At 36.3% G+C, this 19,659-nt stretch overlaps 1 protein-coding gene across 2 annotated transcripts in view; it reads left to right on the top strand.

The window, feature by feature from the left end:
• The first annotated feature begins 1,028 nt into the window (after nucleotides 1–1,028).
• Nucleotides 1,029–19,659, top strand: part of TFEC (transcription factor EC) — a 216,415-nt gene continuing 197,784 nt past the window's right edge. For both annotated transcript variants that reach the window (XM_030933392.1, XM_030933390.1), the window contains exon 1: nucleotides 1,029–1,122. The gene's annotated coding sequence lies outside the window, so the exon portion shown is untranslated. The remainder of the gene's footprint in view (nucleotides 1,123–19,659) is intronic.

Below are 19,659 nucleotides of genomic sequence, written 5' to 3'. Positions count from 1 at the left end.
TTCCATTCTCTCATACTGCTATTCCTCATATCCACTCTACATGGAAGGTAGCCCATATATTATACTGGAGTGAGCAGAGGATATTGTTGTTCTTCTAGATGTGGATATTAAATGGCACATTGCTTTTCAAAATATATTAATTATAACCTAATTCCTGAGTCAGTCAGAATTGGTTAGGTTATAGTATACAACCCCCCAGATCTCAGTAGTTTTAATAAAATAGTTTATTTTTCATTTATGCTACGAGTCCAAAATAGCTTATAAGGAAGCTTTGTTCATCAGAACCACTTGAGGCCTGAGCTGATGGAAGCTCTGTTTGGACACCTGCTTTGGCGATCACTGAGTCAGCTGCAGAGAAGAGCTGTACAGTCAGGTACTGGCAAGAAAGTGTTTCAACCCTCCCTCTTCATTGACCAGAACTAGCCTCATGGCCACTACTAACTTTGAGTGAGTTACAAGTACAGAAGAATTGAATTTGAGTGAAAATGGTCAACACTGGTAATAATTGTCATATGCACATATTCACACACAAACACACACACACACATACACACACACACACATACACACATTTTGCCCTTTCTTTCTATTTCCTGGGGTGATAACCAACTTGCCCTACAAGACTCTTTAAATGTGGTAAGCCCAGTTTGTTTTACTTGTTGACTTCTCTAGGAAGGATTTGTAAAATCCAGAGAAACTGAAGCCAGATTATGATTGAGAGACAAGTTATTTTCTCCCAGGGGCTTTCACCTAACAGTGACAATATTGTCCTCTTAATGGCACATTTAAATCTGTGCTTGCTACTCAATTTTTTCTATTAAGCACATGTAAAATATTCCATAGAGCAAAAAAAGAAAAGAATTGGACTGGTGTTTGTAATTGCAATTTGTGGAAATCATGAGCTCATAAATATTACTCCTCCTCTTTACCATTATACGAAAATAGGAGAAATGAATGTAACGTCAAAAAGAGGAACTAAATCATGGTTTATATAGCTTGGCCTCCCTTAGAAGTAGAAAAAGAGGAGAAGGGGGAGTAAACAGAAAGATAATGCTTATGGTACATACCAAACAAATGGAGAGACTGACTCTCATGGATTCTGCGCTTGAGCCACCAGCAAAGGTAATTTTTCCTCTGAATTATTTAATTGGAACTACAAAGTATAAATTCACTCGTATTTGGGGCTTTAAAATCATATGGCTATAAATTTCAACTTAGGTTAAAAGTTTAAGATTATTAACTTTTAACTTACATTAGCTCAAAAAGAAATAGATACAACTTTTAATGCTATTTGTTTATTATGAGTGATATTTGATTATAATGCTTCAGTGGTGAATTCACTAGAATGAAAAGGAAATGGTAAATTGGATAATTACTTTGTAAGACTTCTAAATGTTACTCTTTTTGAACTGTGCAAAATGGTTTCAAATATCGCTGAAGTTTATAGAGAACTGGCAAGCCTGTGTTTCTCTCCATTTATGCAATATATATGTCTCTGAAGAATCGGTTGAAAATATGATTATTATATGTAATATAGAATATATTAATCTAGCATTGATTAATCATCTCAAAAAAACACAAGACAAAATGGTTATTTTACAAAGTATATTTTTGATAAAAATATATTTCATAAATTTGAAATTTTGAAAGTTCTATATTCTTAAAGTACAGCATACATAACTTTGAATTTAGTAAAATTTAATAATTTTACTAATTTAAATAAATAATAATTTAAATGAAATTTAATAATTTAGTAAAAGTGACATTTATTTCTGATTATCAATGTAAATACACTTGTGACTTATTATTTCTCGTATCGTGTTGAATTCTATTTCAGATAGCTTTTTAAGTAAATGAGCTATTTACATATAAAAACTGTTAAGTTACGTATAAAAACTGTGAGTCAGTTGAACCATATATGAATGGTGTAAAACACAAGTTATTCAAACTCATATTTGTAAAAATAAGTTTCATTATTGCTTGAAGCATGACAAATTATATAATAAATAAATTAGCAAAACACTTTATAATCTTTTAGGGACAAAAATGAAGAAATCTTTGTAAATTTTTGTTACTTCATCTTTTAATATGAGCAAATATCAAAAACAAAAGCAAATATAATAAGAAAATGTCCTCTTCGATTCACATATTAAATTAGGATTTGTGAAATACTACAAAATAGGATTTGTGCTACTATAGTGGGACCTAGTGTCATATTTTTATAGTAATATGCTGTTGCAAAAGAAAGAAAAAGCCTAACATTTTATCTGTTATTGTGTACTTTAAGCAAGGAGAGCACAACCAAACTTCATAAGATATTTTTGTACCACAGAACATCAAATTTTTTCCTTTGGATATCATTAATTTTCATTAGCACACTTTTCACTTTTTTGGGAATTGTGTCAGAATTTTGAGAAAATAAAAAAAAAATGGCTTAGTCAGCATAATTAAGATGTTAGCTTGTTAAATTTGGCTAGAAATATAGTTAGTTGCTTAAACTACATAAAGCTGACAAGAAGAGGGAATTCATACTTCAGACGCTTGCATAATTTTTCACGACTAATTTGGCTTACTCAGTTTAGGTATTTCTTTTCTTGTCCATAATGCTCATTTAAAGCTACGAAGAGTTTTAACTGATATTACTTATTGAAGATGAGGGAGAAAAGAGAAAAATAATCATTAAAAAAGACTCTGTAGGCTCCAAAATGGACCAGAAACTCCTTCATAGCATTATATTGAAAAAATTTAGATGACAAATATAGGATGCTCAGAGAAGACCTCTTCCAAAATGTGTTAAGCTTTCAAAAACAAGTTTTTAAGGAAAGCTCAAACCTATCTATTTTATTTTAATTCAATGCATATAGAATAACACAAAAAGGGATAATATTTTCCTAATTTTACAAATAAGGAGATTGTGACTCTGAAATATTAAAACAAATATTGTGTGTGTCTGCATGAATAGTAAATGGGGGACAGAGAATTTGAAGATAGGTGTCTGATATGTGTCAGATTTCAGATTCAAGGCTGAAGAATGTACAGCCACATCCTACAGGGGACTGGCGTTTAGTGGGAAGCAGGACAGCAGATGTGCAAGTGAATAAGTACCTTCGGTGTAACAGAAGTTCTGTGTGTGATTGTATTAGAATACAGGTGAGAAAACAAAGTGGGGCTGGACCACTGAATTTGGGGATGCCTGGGGAAGGCTTTTAAGGTAAGGCAACAGTCAGAAGAGTTGTCACGAGTCCAACTTCCCTAAAAAGAGCTAAAATAATGTGGGCATTTTTGCATGTATTCATCTCCTAATCACTTCCTAGCCCCACACCCAACATATTATTTTATTTTGATTTCCCTTAGAATCCTGATTTCCATTTTTCCCAAGACTGCTCATTCCCTACTAAAGTTACTTTCAGTCACCACATACCATTTATAATCACAAACCCATTTCAGTTTGGAATACCTTTTTCTTATTGTGTTATTCTATATGCATCGAATTTCATATGCATAAATTAACTGTTGAATAAAATTCAATTTGTAATGTTATTTGTGCTTGCTTATTTTTTTTTTTTTTTGGAACATCTAGGACCATGTTAACTGTCATAAGTGAAAATAAGAAGAAGAGGAAAGGAGAAAATGGGAAAAGTGAGTCAAAGGAAGACAAAGGAAAAGAGAATAGAGAAAAAAAGTGGGAAAGAGGGGGCAAAGAAAAAATAAACACTTGTTAATAAATGTGAGCAGTGCTATGCTTTCACTCTTCTGCATGTGAAAGTATCAAAGCATTGAGATATAGGAAAATTTTAGGGAATATGATGAAAGAAGGATACAATTTTAAAACGGAACCTAAGAGAGTATGGGAAAGATCAGTGGAGGCCTAATGTATGAAATCAAAACTCTTGCTATGATTGGAAGTCCACAAATCGTTGTCCAAGTGCTCCATTTTAGTTGTAGTTATTTCAAAATCAAATTCAGTATTAAAGAAAAGATAAGATTAAAAAAAAAGTACCAATAAGGTCAACTTAAGTTAAGCCTTCCATGTGGTATAAAATGTATATGTGGTACAGAATTATTTGATCACAGGATGTGAAAATGGCAAAGTATGCTAATGGCCATTTAGTCCAAAACCTTCATTTAGGAGATGAGGAGATGAAGGTATGAATGCCTTTACCATGTACAAACAAGAAAACATTAGGAGCCCCACATCCTGGGCTCTATTTGTATTAAATGGAGGCCTGTTAACATTGATATGGAAGATGGCATATATGTAGGCTACACCTAGGAATTGTAAAAGCAAGCCCTTGAGAAATCAAGTAGAAATGCTAAAGAATCACACACACACAAAATAGATAGCTTAAAATACACACAAGCCTGGGTGTAGCTATGGAGAAGCCCACATGAATAAATTATCTCTCTGGTTTGTAATATCTTGTTTTCCTATGTTTTTAATGTCTTTTGCTAATTGTGGTTTGATTATGATCTTAGAAGTAGGACTGAGGCCGGGCGCGGTGGCTCAAGCCTGTAATCCCAGCACTTTGGGAGGCCGAGACAGGCGGATCACGAGGTCAGGAGATCGAGACCACCCTGGCTAACACGGTGAAACCCTGTCTCTACTAAAAAAAATTCAAAAAACTAGCCGGGCGAGGTGGCTGCGCCTGTAGTCGAGCTACTCTGGAGGCTGAGGCAGGAGAATAGTGGGAACGCGGGAGGCGGAGCTTGCAGTGAGCTGAGATCCGGCCACTGCACTCCAGCCTGGGCGACAGAGCGAGACTCCGTCTCAAAAAAAAAAAAAAAAAAAGAAGTAGGACTGATATGAAGTTCATTTTTAAAAAATATTTTTTATCTTAAAATCTATTTGACACCTATGATACATATTTTTAGAGGCAAATGTTTCAGAAATAATTGTATCTAATATTCAAAATTGTTTATGCTCCACGCTCTGCTCAGAGCACGCTCCATGACCTGTCTTTGAATGTGATTTAAGAGAATGAAATCCCTCTCTCCCTCCGGCTGTTTCTGTCTTTCCAATGGCTGGGAGCCTCTGGGGCAGTGTAGGCATACGTGTCCCACTCTACTCTCAGCACAGGCTAAAATTCTTTCAGGGAGTAACCAGGACTCCTTCAGCATCAGGACCAGGGCCAGGAGAATGAAGTCCTTGCTTCAGGTACAAAATTTAAGGGAATACAAAACAAAACAAAACAAAACAACTCTGAAATCAAGATAAATAATATATTAATGCAATATTTTTTAAAAATCAAAATGTGTGCCCCAAACTCTGTAATACATAAAGTATCAAAGGATCAGTAAAGGTGCTGTGCTGAGCCATATTGGGGATAAAAGCAAAAGAAAATCGGTAAAACTAATCCGACAGCTGGGGAAGAACAGGGCTTTTTATTTTACTGGTAAAGTAGATCTTAATAATTAGGCAGCCACGTGACAAAGAATGTTATAAAAATGATAGAAAGATAGAAGCAGTCGTTCAGTCTGCCAACCTAATCTTTTTGACATGCTAAAAGTCCTGATTAAACATGTGGCCTGAGGATGGCCAAGTGGGGACCATGCTTTGGAGATGCTGCTAAAAGCAAGTGCGTAAGGACATTCACAGCTGGACATTTCTCCTTGGCAATGCATTTTTCTTTTTTCTTTTTCTTTTTCTTTTTTTCTTTTCTTTTTTTTTTTTTTTTGGCACTGCAAAGACATCAGAGTTGGTAGAAAGCAAATGTGCCTGAGTTTAACGGGACCAACTTTACAAACAAAAACAAAAATCCTTTGAGTTAGCCATCTGAGATAGATGCTGGCAGGTTTGCTGTAGGCCCAATGGCACAGTAAGAAGTATGACATAGAAATATGTCAACTGTAGCGTAGCGAGAAATTGCGTTTTGTAAAATAGTCCTTCGATATCTTAAGTAAATGTGATGATTGATCATGTGGCTGTGGTTGCTTCCTTTCCCTTAGCTAATTTCTATTCATTCGCTAGTTCTTGGTTTAAATATTAGTTCTTTAAGGAAACTATCTCTAATTCCTCAGAAGAGATTAGATCTCCCATTTGTATGCTCATTGGACCACATATGTAGCACTCATCAGAATGATATGTATCAGTCAGGGAAACAGAAACTGTACTAGGTGTTTCAAGGAGATTGAATCTAGTAGAGGGGATTGGTTACACAACTGGTGAAAGTATTGAAAGCAATAACTGAAAATGAGCTAACTCAGAGATGGAGAGTGTGTTTGTGACTTCTGGGGGTGCATAGCAAGGCTAGAACCACCAAAGAAGAAAATTTGACAAGGGATAGTATGGCAGAAGAGGAAAAATCAGGGCCAAGGCTGGGACCCCTGTGAGAGGTTTCTAGTCCCTTTCAGAGATACCACCACAAAACAAAGAGAGAAGAATTAATATCTGAGAAAGGAAGATCCGCGATTTCTCCGCTCCTACTACCTTCTAATCTTGCCCCAGCACCTCTTATTGGCCAAACCAAACTGGAAGCCAATTGGCAAAAAATTCTGGAATATATAGTTTACAGGGATATCTGGTGCCCTGTGATAATAAAACAGAACCTGGGAGAAAGGAATTAGGCTGAGGCAAATATTAATATTAGTATCTTAAAGAATTATATATTTATTAATGCTATTATGAGTATAATGCCAATCTCTCTAGGCAGTCTGTAATTTCCATGGATCAGGAATGTATCTGCCTTGTTCATGAATATATTCCCAGTCCATTTCATAGCATCTAACTCATAGAAGATTTTAAATAAATAAAAATATACCTGAATGAATACCATCAATCCTACCATGCTTTCAAGAGTTACGAAACTCTTGAAGGAGTACATGTTAGTTACATACTCCTTCAAATGTGATTTCGAATAGGAGCTCGGTGATATACCAGGAGATAGTAAAGCTTCCATCTGAAGAAAGTGAAGAACGGAGATGAGAGAGAAAGAAAAAGAGGTGCATTGAAATCGACAGAGTTTCAGAGCCTGGAAAAATTATTCTCTCTCTAAGCCTGGACTGTTTTATTCATCTCGCCCTCTCATAAGGTCACCCAGTACATATATCAACTTGGGAGGATGTTTATAAGGAATAGGAAGACTAGCATCATTTGAAGGATGGCCATTGAGCTCAAGATGCATAACTAAAATAAAAGAACAGTCCTCTTAATGTCTGTTTCAAGACAATGGTTAGCCGGCCCTGTGTACTTTACCATTAAGTCAGAGCAGAATCACTCTTCTCTCCTTACAATTTCATCTAATCCCATGCTTTAAGGGATGGGTCACAGACATGAGATTTTAAAACCTGGGGACACTTTTTTCTGTTTTCTTCCTGTTTCTTTGATTCCAGTTACATGTATATCAGGCCACCTGAAGTTATCTCACAGCTCACTGGTGTCCTCTTAATTTTTTCAGCCTTTTTCTGTCTTTGTTTAATTTTGTACAACAATTTCTCTTGCTATTTCTTTAACTCTCCTAATTTTTTTATGCAGTGTCCAATTCATTGCTATCTTACCTAGTTGTTTAAAATTTTTACTTCATTATATATTTTATTTCGTTTGCTAAAATAGTAAAGGAAGGAAGAGCTTTTTTTTTCTCTTTGTCCAATTATTGTTAATTACTACTGGTAAAGTGAATGATCAGAGGAGGAGTGCAAAACAGAAAGCAATAACCACAACTGTGACAACAAAGAAATAAAAAATAACCAGCCAGGCATGGTGGCTTATGCTGTAATCCCAGCACTTTGGGAGGCCGAGGTGGGCAGATCACGAGGTCAGGAGTTTGAGACCAGCCTGACCAACATGGTGAAACCCCGTTTCTACCAAAAATACAAAAATTAGCCGAGTATGGTGGCTCACCTGTAAATCTCAGCTACTCAGGAGGCTAAGGCAGGAGAATTGCTTGAACCCAGGAGGCAGAGGTTGCAGTGAGCCAAGATTAAGCCACTGCACTCCAGTCTGGGCAACAGAACGAGACTCTGTCTCAACAAAACAAACAAAACAAAACAAAACAAAACAAAACAAAGAAAACACCCACAACATCACCACCACTGCCTAACTGATTTGCTCAAAGGATAAGGGATGTCATTGCTATTTGTCCAGCCTGTTGGTATTTCCTGATTGCAAATTTCTCCAGCCTTCAGACTGGGATTTATACTGTCCAGTATAATTTTTATTTTAGGCATTGTACTTTCTTCCTCTATCACTTAGATTTAGGTTTTAAAAATATCTTTCATGGCTCTCCTCAACATGCTTATGCTTTCCTCTACCTTCTTAAACATATGGTGTGGGGTCATAGTAGCTGTTTCAATGTGCTTTAACTATCTCTGTCATTTGCATCATTCACTGGTCAGTTTTTGTTGAATGATTTTTCTCCTTCTCATTGGTCATATTTTCCTAATTTCTTGCATATCTAATAATTTTTGATTGGATCTCAACCATCGTGAGCTTATGGAAGTTTTAGTATTTTTTTTAAGAAAATACTTTTGAGCTTTGTTCTGAGATGCAATTAAGTTGCTCCAAAACATATTTATCCTTTCACAACTACTTTTTCAACTTTGCTAGGTGGAACCAGAGGAGGCTGGTTTTGTTCCCATTACTAAGGCAATACGATTCTGAGTACATTTCTTGATGCATGTCCTGTGTAATATAATATTTCTCCCCTCTGGCTTTTGGAAATAACCATTCCCAGCTTTATGTGATCTCTGGAAATTGCTCCTCCTGCTCCTCTCCAGTCATTGCCTGGTCTCATGTAGTTTGCTTACACACATGCCCTGATCAGTACCCGCTTGAAGACTCTAGGGGAACCCTCTGCAGATCTCACGAGCTTCTTCTCTTTGCAGCTCTTTTTACTTTGGTAAACTCTGCCCTGCAAATTGTAACTGCATTGAGCCTCCCAAATTCTCATCTCTGTCTTCTCAATGCAAAAAGAACACTGGACTCTGTTTAGATTCCCTCTTTCTGGGTTTATTCCCTAGTTTATTTTTCTTCTATCAGGATCCTACTTCTGTGGTCCCTGTTGTTCAATGTTGGAAAATTGTTTCGTATGTTTTGTTTGACTTGTTAGTTGTTTAAGGTATGAGGGTAAATATGATCCTTGTTCTTCTATCTTGGCTGGCAATGAGAGTCCTTGACATTTTTTAACTGAACTAAACCTTATGCGCAAATTGCTCCTAAATACCACGTTTTTATTCAAAGTTTAGGTGTACTTGGAGGGATGAGTATTACTCTGCACCCTCAATAAGAAAGGGTTTACTATCTATTATTTTTGAGAAAAAGTGGTCACAGAGAGATTTATATTTGTTAAAACTATTCTACTTCCTGTATTGGGAAGAAATGAAAAACCTTCCAGAAATTTTATCTTTGTTTACATACAAGGTGCTTCCTAAATTAGTATGGATGGAAAACAAATATTTAACCCAGTGAAACAAATCAATTCAGGTTTCAGTAGTATTTTATAAACCAGTTAAATCTGTCACTTCATATTATCTGAGATTAGACATGTCCATGCATTATTTCACCCATTAAAAATGCAAATATCCCAAATATAAAAGTTTTTATAATGATATTAAGAGATAAGCATATTTGTCTTGTTGAATGAAAAATAATTCCATTGTAACAAGTTCTCATTTTTGAAACAAAAACAAAAACAAAAACAAAACAAAAAACAAACTCTACCACAAGGAGAAGAAGAAAAATCCAACTGAAGAATAAAAATTTCAACAGCTAGGTCTGGGCGCCGTGGCTCATGCCTGTAATTCCAGCACTTTGGGAGGCCGAGGTGGGCAGATCACTTGAGGCCAGGAGTTCAAGAACAGCCTGGCCAACATGGTGAAACTCCATCTATACTAAAAGTACAAAAATTGGTCTGGTGTGGCTACTCAGGAGGCTGAGGCAGGAGAATCGCTTGAGCCCAGGAGGCAGAGGTTGCAGTGAGCTGATATCGTGCCACTGCACTCCAGCCTGGGTGACAGAGTGAGACTCCATCTCAAAAAAGAAAAAAAAAATTCTGACATAATGTCAAAGAAAATATTCTATGTTTAGATTAATATTAGAAGAAATCTATTTTGAATTTAAGATTGATCAATCATTATTTAAAAGAATTCTGACATAATGTCAAAGAAAATATTCTATGTTTAGATTAATGTTAGAAGAAATCTATTTTGAATTTAAGATTGATCAATCATTATTTAAAAGAAATTCAGACTTTCTCACATATTTCTTTATTTTAATATGCTACTGATTAAGCATATGAAATGCCACAAAAACTCACTAACAGTGCACTGCATTCTTTCCAAAGGAGACCAGTGAGAATACTGTGGTTTGGATAAAATATGTTTAGAATTCATAATTTTAAAACTCCAAATCCTGGTATTACATTAGTTATTCTCATTTAAGAGTGATGCACACAAAAATTAATGTTTAGCACTTTGATTCAGGACAAAGCCATATATCCGGAAGGCATTATTTTAATATAAACAAATATGATGTGGGTTTGAGTCACACTCACATGCCTTCCAATCACCCTTACTCTACCTCTGAATGCTAATGTAAGAACATGAAAACTCTTCTTATGAATTTTTAAGTGTTAGTTTCACTTCCTTTAGCACAATATTAAAATAGCATTCCCCTAACTATACACACTGCAAGAAAATAATGTGACAATAAAAATGCAAACATTTTATTTGAAGAGTGGGTGCCAGGGTTGTTGCTGTTGTTTTTCCTTAATATCCCCAACCATGTGATATATAACCGTGTGACTGTGGTGGTTTGGCTGTCAATAAGGAAGGTAGGTCATAGTTTTTTAAATTTTTTTTATGCCATTGAATTACAGTTCTAGTTTCTCCAAAATAAAACTGACAAGAATGTCCAGTGTCATTACGTGTATTCAATATTGCATTGGATGTCCCAGCTGTTACAATGCAATTTATTCCCTGAATTCTAAAATTTACTAGATAACTTTTTTTCTATTGTAAAAATAATTCATGCATATCATTGAAAATCTTGAAAATAGAGTGAAGTTGAGAATGGACATTTACAGTTCTATCCAAAGAGGAGGAGCTTTAACAGAAGTTAGGCCTTCTGATTAACACTGAGCAATTTTAAGTAAGAAGTACAAGACTAGTAGTAAAACTATGAAAGCAAACGCAGTATAACAACTATACTTTTATAGGTATTAAAAGTCAATTTTAGATTAAGTGTGAAAAAGATGTTGGTCTTTTGGCATATGTAATTATTTGGATGTTAAAAGCCAACAGAAACAAACTTCTCAATTTCAGAATTTACCTGGTGGGGAAACAAGATAGGGAGGAGAAAGCATATTTGGTTTTGTCAAATTTCCATTTGGTTTTATGTTGGCTGTTGTAAAGGAGTTTACTGCATGGATGCCCTATTGCCTAGAGTCTATTTTGAATTTCAGATCGATCAATCATTCTTTTAAAATAAATTCAGACTTTCTCACATATTTCTTTATGTGGGTTCCGTCCACACTGGCCTCCTGTTTCTGGAATACTCTGACATAGGGCTTTGTACTGTCTATTATCTCTGTCTGGAACACTCTTCCTTGCCAGAAATCCCTAACTAACTTGAAGTCTTTGCTTAAATCTCGCCTTCTTTATGAATTCTCTTCCAATAGCCCTATTTAAATTTGTAGACCTCTGCTACTTGTCAATCTTACTTCCTTTATCTGGGTCCAATCTTTTCATACCATATTTTACTTACATATTAGAGTTATTATTTTTTCCCCCATTGAAATGTAAACTCTAGTGGAGCAGGAATGTTTTCTGTCTGTTTTATCCATTGATGGATTCTCATCACTATCCAACACATAGTAAGTACATAATATATTTTTATTAAATGGAGTGAATGATTGAATGAGAGAAATTTCATAGGGTATAAGATTCTAGGTTGACAGCTACATTTTTGTTAGTACTTTGAAATTATTATTTTCCACTCTTCCATTATCATCATTGAGAAATCATCCATTAGTCAAATTATTGTTCTTTCTAGCTAATCTGTCTTTTCCTTTTGGATGTTTTAAGAACTCTTTGTCTTTGATATTCTGTAGTTTCACCAGAATATGTCTAGGTATAGATTTCTTTTACGTAATTCTGATAAAGACATTGAACTTCCTAGATTTGAAGATTTGCATCTTCATCATATCAGGAAATGTCTGTCATTACATTTGTGAGTATTTCTTCTACATCTTTTTTTCATCCATTTATGAAACTCTAATTAGACAGATATATGTTGGAATCTCTATTTTTACATCTTTTAACTTTCATATTTTCCACTCTTTTGATTCACTGTGTTTCATTTTGAGTAACTTATCTAGATATGTCTCGCAGTTCACAAATTTGTCTTCATCTTTGTCTAATCTGTTGCTTAATCCAAACTTTGAGTTCCTAATTCTAGTTATCACATTGCTTACTTCAAAAAATTTTATTTTGTTCTTTTTCAAATATGTCTGGTCAGCTCTCATAGTATTTTCTTTCTTCATTGCACTTTCAGTAGTCTCTTTTATTTATTTAAATATGTCAGGTAAACTCATTTTGTAGGCTTCTTCTGATTATTATAAAAGCAGCCATCTTTGACGGCCTTACTTGGCAGTTACTAGTTTAAATCTTGATTCTCCCTCATGGTTGTTTGTTCCTTGGAATTTGGTGGACTTTTCACTGTGAGCCAATCTCAGAGCATTAACTGTGGGACTTTCTTAAGGTATGTATTAAAGTGAATTTGTCTATAGAAGGTTTGGGTTCCTTTTGTCAGGAAACTGTGTATCCTACCAACCCTGGGTCACTTTAATCTGCATTTTCCAATATGGTTATTTTGAACTATATAGGTGATGTGAATTCTTGCCTTAGACACCTGAGATGGAGGCTTGTGATTAGGAATTGAAGATCATTAAATTTCTCCAACCTCTTTCTGTCCTCCACTCAGAGGCAAAGCTGCAATAGGCAGGTGTCTCCATAGACACTATACAGGGATATTTCTTTCAGACACTGACAATAATGCTCTTTTTTCAAGGGTCCTGGTTTTGGTAGGTTTTCTTTGTTATACTCAGGTCCTGGACTCTGCCTGTCATCCCTCAAGTGCAAACTTATTGAATCTTGAACTCTGGTTTGTCAAGGATTGGCAAGCAGTCCCGGGAATATTCCTACTCTGAGACTTACTTGTCTTTGTAGATCTACAGTTTCTTGTGTTTCTCCTGGTTGGGGAATTAATTCCTAGACTGTCTTCCCTTGCCAAGACAGGTGTCAAAATGAGTTTTAAAACTGCTAGTTAACATTATTGGGTATACTGTACTCGTAGGTTTTTCACTTAATTACTTGTCTTCCATTATTGCTGGAAACAGAATTCAAACTTCCATTTCCTGTCAGTGTTTGTTTTACCTTTGTCTATTACTTTGAATTTGTCTGTCTCAGTTTTAATTTGAGTTCAAAAATATAAAGGAAATAGTGATAGTTGATTTTTAATTATGTATCATACTTGAATCTTAAAGTGTTACTTTATTGGTTGTTATAGGAGTTTTGGCATTTTAACTTACAAGCAATCTGAGAAGTTTTGCCTGCTCTAGAATGACCTGATTTTAGTGGATGCCATGGACATTCCTAAGTCAGTAACTGAAGAATTCAGGTCCATTTGTGTGTGGATTCAGTCTGTCACCTGGACCTAAGTTAACCCAAAATAACTTAAGTTCCTGAGAGTATGTCTGAAACTGAAACTCCTTGAGACCTGATAATATCTCCGAGGTCCCTCAACAAATCAAAAGTTTATTTTTGGCTTCTGGGATCTTGGTATTTGTGTAGAAATACTCTGGCTTCTAAGAATTTCCTGTAATTCATTGAGCTCAGAGCATCTGCTAGATGTGAGTCTAATAGTTATGGTCTCATATGTGTGTGCACCAAAGGAAGCGGCCTCTGTACTATGAGTTGATGGGTGCTGCCTGACCCCTTCTGACCCAGTGATTTTTCTCCTCTGTTCACCTGTGGCCTAAAGATGACTGTTTTAGCTACTTCACACAGGACAGCAAAAGCAGGAGTCACAGTCATCAGATAGCTCATGGGTGGGGGTGAGATTTGTAGATATCAATCTACTGTCTCATGAGCATGAATTTTGTTATTAGTAAGGTGACCATCATTTGGGAAGGAAAAGAAAAGATTTATTTTCTTTTCTTCACCTGAAAAGGTGAATTTTCAGGGAGAGAAGAGGAACTAGTCTCAAGCTTTTTGAATAATTTACTCTTGTGAAAAGAATGATTTCATAAATCAAAACTTTCCTAAGGTAGGAAGGAAAAAGGTGGAGTGATTGTTATAGAACACAGTTTTATTTGTATTTACTTTTACTTTTTTGCTGCAGTTGGCTAGGATTGCATTTTTCCTAGCAATATAGTCTATATTAGTCAGCGTTCTTCAGAGAAACAGAATATATCTATTTATCTAGAGAGAGAGAAAGAGAGAGAGATAGGGAGAGAGAGAGTGGTAACTGACTCACATGACTGTGGTGGGCTGGCAGACCAGAGATTCAGGTAAGAACTGATGTTGCAGTCTTGAATCTAAAATCTTCTGGGCAGGGTAATAAGTGAGAAACTGAAGCAGGAATTCTATGTTGCAATCTTGAGGCAGAATTGTTGCTTCTTCTGGAAACCTTAGTCTTTACTCTTAAGGTTTTCAACTGATTGGATGAAGTCCAGTAATATTATGGAGATTAATTTTCTTTATTCAAAGTCTACTGATGTTAATGTCAATGTTGAGGCCAGGCATGGTGACTCATGCCCGTAATTCCAATGCTTTGGGAGATGGAGATGGGAGGAGCGTTTGAACCCAGGAGTTTGAGACCACCTTGGGTAACATAGTGAGATGCCCATCTCTAAAAAAAAATAAATGTCAGTGTAAATCACATTAAAAAATACCTCCATACCAATATCTAGACCGTGTTTGACCAAACAAACTGGGCACTGTAGCCGGGTCAAGTAGACACAAAAAATTAACAATCACAAATCTTATAAAATCTTAGTGGACTGCCTGCCGAATTCACTTAACATGATTCAGTTTGCCAAAACCTGTAACCTTTGGGTTATACCTTGTGAATACTTCAGTTTAATAATCCAAATACCCAGATGAGTGATATTTCTTAGAGTTATTGTGTTGAGGCTCTACTTTTTTTTTTCTTTTTCTTTTTCTTTTTTTTCTTTCCAAGACGGAGTCTCATTCTGTCGCCAGACTGGAGTTCAGTGGCACAATTTTGGCTCACTGCAACCTCCGACTCCCTGGTTCCAGTGACTCTTCTGCCTCAGCCTCCCAAGTAGCTGGGATTACAGGCACGTGCCACCACACCCGGCTAATTTTTGTATTTTCAGTAGAGACAGAGCTTCACCATGTTGGCCAGGATGATCTCGATCTCCTGACCTTGTGATCTGGCCGCCTTGGCCTCCCAAAGTGCCGGAATTACAGGCGTGAGCCACTGCACCCGGCGAGGCTCTACCTTTTTTAATAGCTGAATGTCAGTGAATCAACAAATGTTTATAAACACCTAGGATAAGGAACAATGTCTGGGAGCCCTTTGTCTCTAGTCTCTTCTGTGATTTCCCTTCTCCCCATAAACCTGTACTAAACATTATAATTAAGGGCATTGTGATATGTTTGCAGGAGGAGTAGAGATAGAGACACGCTGGAGGCACCTGGAGAGTGCGTTTTCTCATTTCTCTGACTCTTCCCAGATCTCTTTCTAATTGTCAGGATCCTGCAGTTCCTTATAGAAGCATCAATCATATACACAGCAAGGGGTGATGTGCAGAACTCAGTTTGGAAAGACATCTATTCAGTTTCTTGATTTAGACTTCAGCAATTTCAGTTCACTAAATATGTTTTCTCTATCGACTTCCAGCTGGGAAACCCGGGACTGATGTTTGTCCCTTTCATGTTGCACTTCATTCAGTTTTTCTTCCTGGAATGAGAATTATTACCCTCATCTCCTCTGCTTGGCTTATTCTGCATTTTCTCTTAAGGTCTGTCATGACAACCTCTCTGTATTGATTAGGGGAGTCCGGTCTTCTGTATCAAAAAGATCTCATAGTATAGAGGTGCAGATAAGATAGGAGTTTATTTTCTGTTGTGTGAATAGTCCAAAGTCAGGCAGGTGGTCTGAAGATCTTGGTAGAATCTTTTCTCCTGAAGGTCAACCAGTACATTTGTTGGTAGATTGGCTCTGTCCTTCTCAAATGTGTTTTTGTCTCTGGTTCAAGGCAATTGTCCTAGTGGTCACCATTATCCAGCTGGTGAGAAGTTGTAAAAGAGGAAATTGAGGGCAGGCTTCTTGTCTAAAGGAGATAACTTCAAAGTCGCATGCCTGACCTTCATTCACATCCTGTGAGACTGAACTTAGTCACACGGTGACACCTAACTGCAAGGGAGGCTGGGAAATGCAGGCTTTACCTCAACAACCAGGTATTCAGCTAAAACTCAGAGGGTTCTATAAATAATCAGTGGTCTATGCTACATTTATACCAGGCATTAAATTTTTTATTATTTAATCCTTGATCCTTAAGACTTTTTTGTTATAAATAACAACTACTTTTGAGCTGGCTTTAACAAAAATGGGGAATTTATTAAAAAGACACGGGGAATTCAAGGGTCAGAACGGACTTCAGGAAGAGACTGGAAACAGGAACTGAAAATTTTTAGAATCCTTCCTCTGTCTGCATCTCCGCTTCTCTCTGTATTTCTGATCCTTTCTTCTTTTCATAGACACCTATTATGACTTGAGTAGTTCCATAGTTTGTTGCAAGATAACATTGTAACAGCAACTTTTTTCACTTAGTTATTAAAAAATTAAGAGCATCTGAAGAGCCCCCAAGTTAACCTGTGGCAATTTCAGCTGCATGCGGAACTCATTTGACTTCTCTAAGTCCCAGTTCCAAATTGCCGGGTGGAGGAATCTGATTGGTTCAACTAGAGTCAGGTGTCTACCTCTGCTGCCCTTAATTGTTGCAAATGCAGTGGGAGTCATGCAGTACAACTGTAGCTGGTAGGACCCAGCTGTATGTGGGAGTACATTCTGAAAATTAAAGATAGATTCCTTAGAATGTGTCCACTACCTCGAGTTTTATCAGTATTCTTAGTAATCCATCACTTCAAATATGAGTGATCCTTATATTTTGTTTCCTCCTCTACCAGTTTATGGCTAGCGTATGTCATAGAGACCAGAGGAGTTCATAGCAAATCTTATTGTTTGGGAGTTGTGAAGAAAATGGAGAATCCCTTGGGCCTCTGAAGATGTACATTCTTCTAGCCATATGGGGAATCTTTTCATCATAGAAAATTGTACTTGGGAAAGAAAAAGAGCTGCTCTGACAGCTGCCCACTGGTTACTAGCCTGGCACTCACAGTAAGGCACAGTGTTCTCTTGATTAACCTAAATGGCACCAGTATCTCGTGATATCACTCTGTGATCATGATGAAAAGGGATAAACCCCAAACCACCCCATAGTCATATCTGAACAAGGACTGTGTGCAAACCACAAAAAAGACCAAATAGCTTTTCCTCCTAGTAAACATGAGTGACTGTTTACCAATTGCAGACTTAAACTCACTGTTTTTCTGCTTCTTAGAAAATCATTGATATTCAATTGTTGAATTAGCCCCACTTTTTGATAACATTCAGTCTCTAGCTAAGTCCTTCTTTGAACCCTTCCTAAAAATCATGTAAAACAAGCCCCACTTCTGATACCTGCTCCCCATAGCACCTTTTTGCAGATAATTCAGAGCTCCTTGTGGGATATGGTGGTCTCTGCTTCAGCAAATAATGCATCCAAATTTGACTGCCTCCGTGCTTCCAGTGGTCTTTGGATGGTGGTTATTAACATTCTTTTCTAAAGAAGCTGAGAATGAAAAACAAGGAAAACAAAGCACACATGTTCATACACAAGGGACTCTGTCCGTTTTACCTTTGTCCAGTTGTACTGAGCATGGTTTTAAGATTAATAAGTTGACTTGTTTAGAAGATGACTAAAGACACCTATTATGACTTGAGTAGTTCCATAGTTTGTTGCAAGATAACATTGTAACAGCAACTTTTTTCACTTAGTTATTAAAAAATTACTAACAATTTAGAAAAATCCCCATAAAGATTATTTATTATTTGTGACATTAACATGATGAGAATATATTAGTTTAAATTGTTCCAGCTCCTTTTCACAGTTCTAGATATTTAAACTTGTTCACACAATTTAAATTTGGAATCATAATTATCTTTTAATTTTTGCTTTTACTGGCTATATCCTGCCTTACTGATACATTCCTCCTGTGAACCTCTGAAACAACTCTTACAGCACTTTCTTACTTAGCTTGCATTATTAATTAGATTTTAATAGATATGCATCTGTTTACAAAACTCTGTAATTTACAATGATTGTAAATTTCTAGACAGTATAAGAGAAGTTTTTCCAAGTCTCCTACAGGACTTGATACTTTATACAAAATAATTGTATTATAAATAAATGACTGATATCTGGATGATGGGGGAAATTTGGTGACATCCCAGAAAGATTGCTAGATTGCAAATTCCTTGAGGAAATACATTGTGTCATCTCTAGTAGATAGAATTTCATGTCTCGTGGATGTGTTAGTTCATCATGGTTGCCCTATAAACATTTGCTGAATGATGAAATGCTACAGTGCACACAATGCACTAGAGAGTGTGGAGAGTCAGGTGAAGGTTCTAAATGGGAAGGCAAAAATTGAAGATAGTTTTAACCTGACTTCTCATTTAGCCTCTATGGCTGGGTATGTGTTATTCATATTCCTTTAGGCAATATATCTAAATTAGTTATTGGCATACATATGTTGTAAGACACTGTCAATATATCATTGCTTTAGTTTATAATACACATATCTTTTTTATTATTAGTTTTAACGATATAATACTTTGAAATTATATAAAAGTTCTTGTCAGCAGAAATTCAGGACTTGGCGAGGATCTACTAGGCTCTCTCAAGGATGCTGAGGTAGTCTTTGGAGCCTAAAATTCCTCCTTATGAGATGGAGTCACTAAAAAAGTAAATTTATTCAGGCTTGTTATTGATTCTGTGGAATGCTAAACAGAACACATAGATTAAATTGGCTTTATTCTTGGGTGAAGAATGTTAAACTGTAGAATCTAAACAAAGAGTAGGCCCTCTTCCAGAGCCACCCATTTCTTTCACTTATCTCATTTTCCATCATGCTTTATTTCTCAGAGTTCCTCGTTTTTCCAGATTGCAAAAGTCAATCCTCCAGTCTTGGCCTTTATTACTGAAACCTCAGATTGTTTTAATAGCCAACGAATGGATTTCCTCACAGTCCTTCACCTCTCCTGGTAGAATTTTTCACTCCTGCTTCATCTGCTATGCCTAACCTGCTGTGATTATATTTCTAGAACATTCCTTCCATTGCATCATGCCCTGGCATAAAACACTACGGTGCTCCCTTTTGCTTTGTTTATCCTTGGATCTGTTTCTCTTGGACATCTGCAATCCAGCCTCGTGGGGTTTATGCCCATTTCTGTCCAAGTGCCCCTGGGTGCCTCGTCAAGGTTCAGCTGGTTCCTTTCTATCTTCTGCTTATCCCATGCTCATTTGTGTATCTGCAAATACCATCACGTGGTGATTTATCTTCTGGTCTCTCCTTTTGCCTACCTTCTTTCTC

The sequence above is a fragment of the Rhinopithecus roxellana genome, chromosome 6 (genome assembly GCF_007565055.1).
Source record: "Rhinopithecus roxellana isolate Shanxi Qingling chromosome 6, ASM756505v1, whole genome shotgun sequence".
NCBI lineage: Eukaryota > Metazoa > Chordata > Mammalia > Primates > Cercopithecidae > Rhinopithecus > Rhinopithecus roxellana.
Note: the sequence above shows the minus strand (reverse complement) of the source record. Positions and strands in the feature narration are given on the sequence as shown.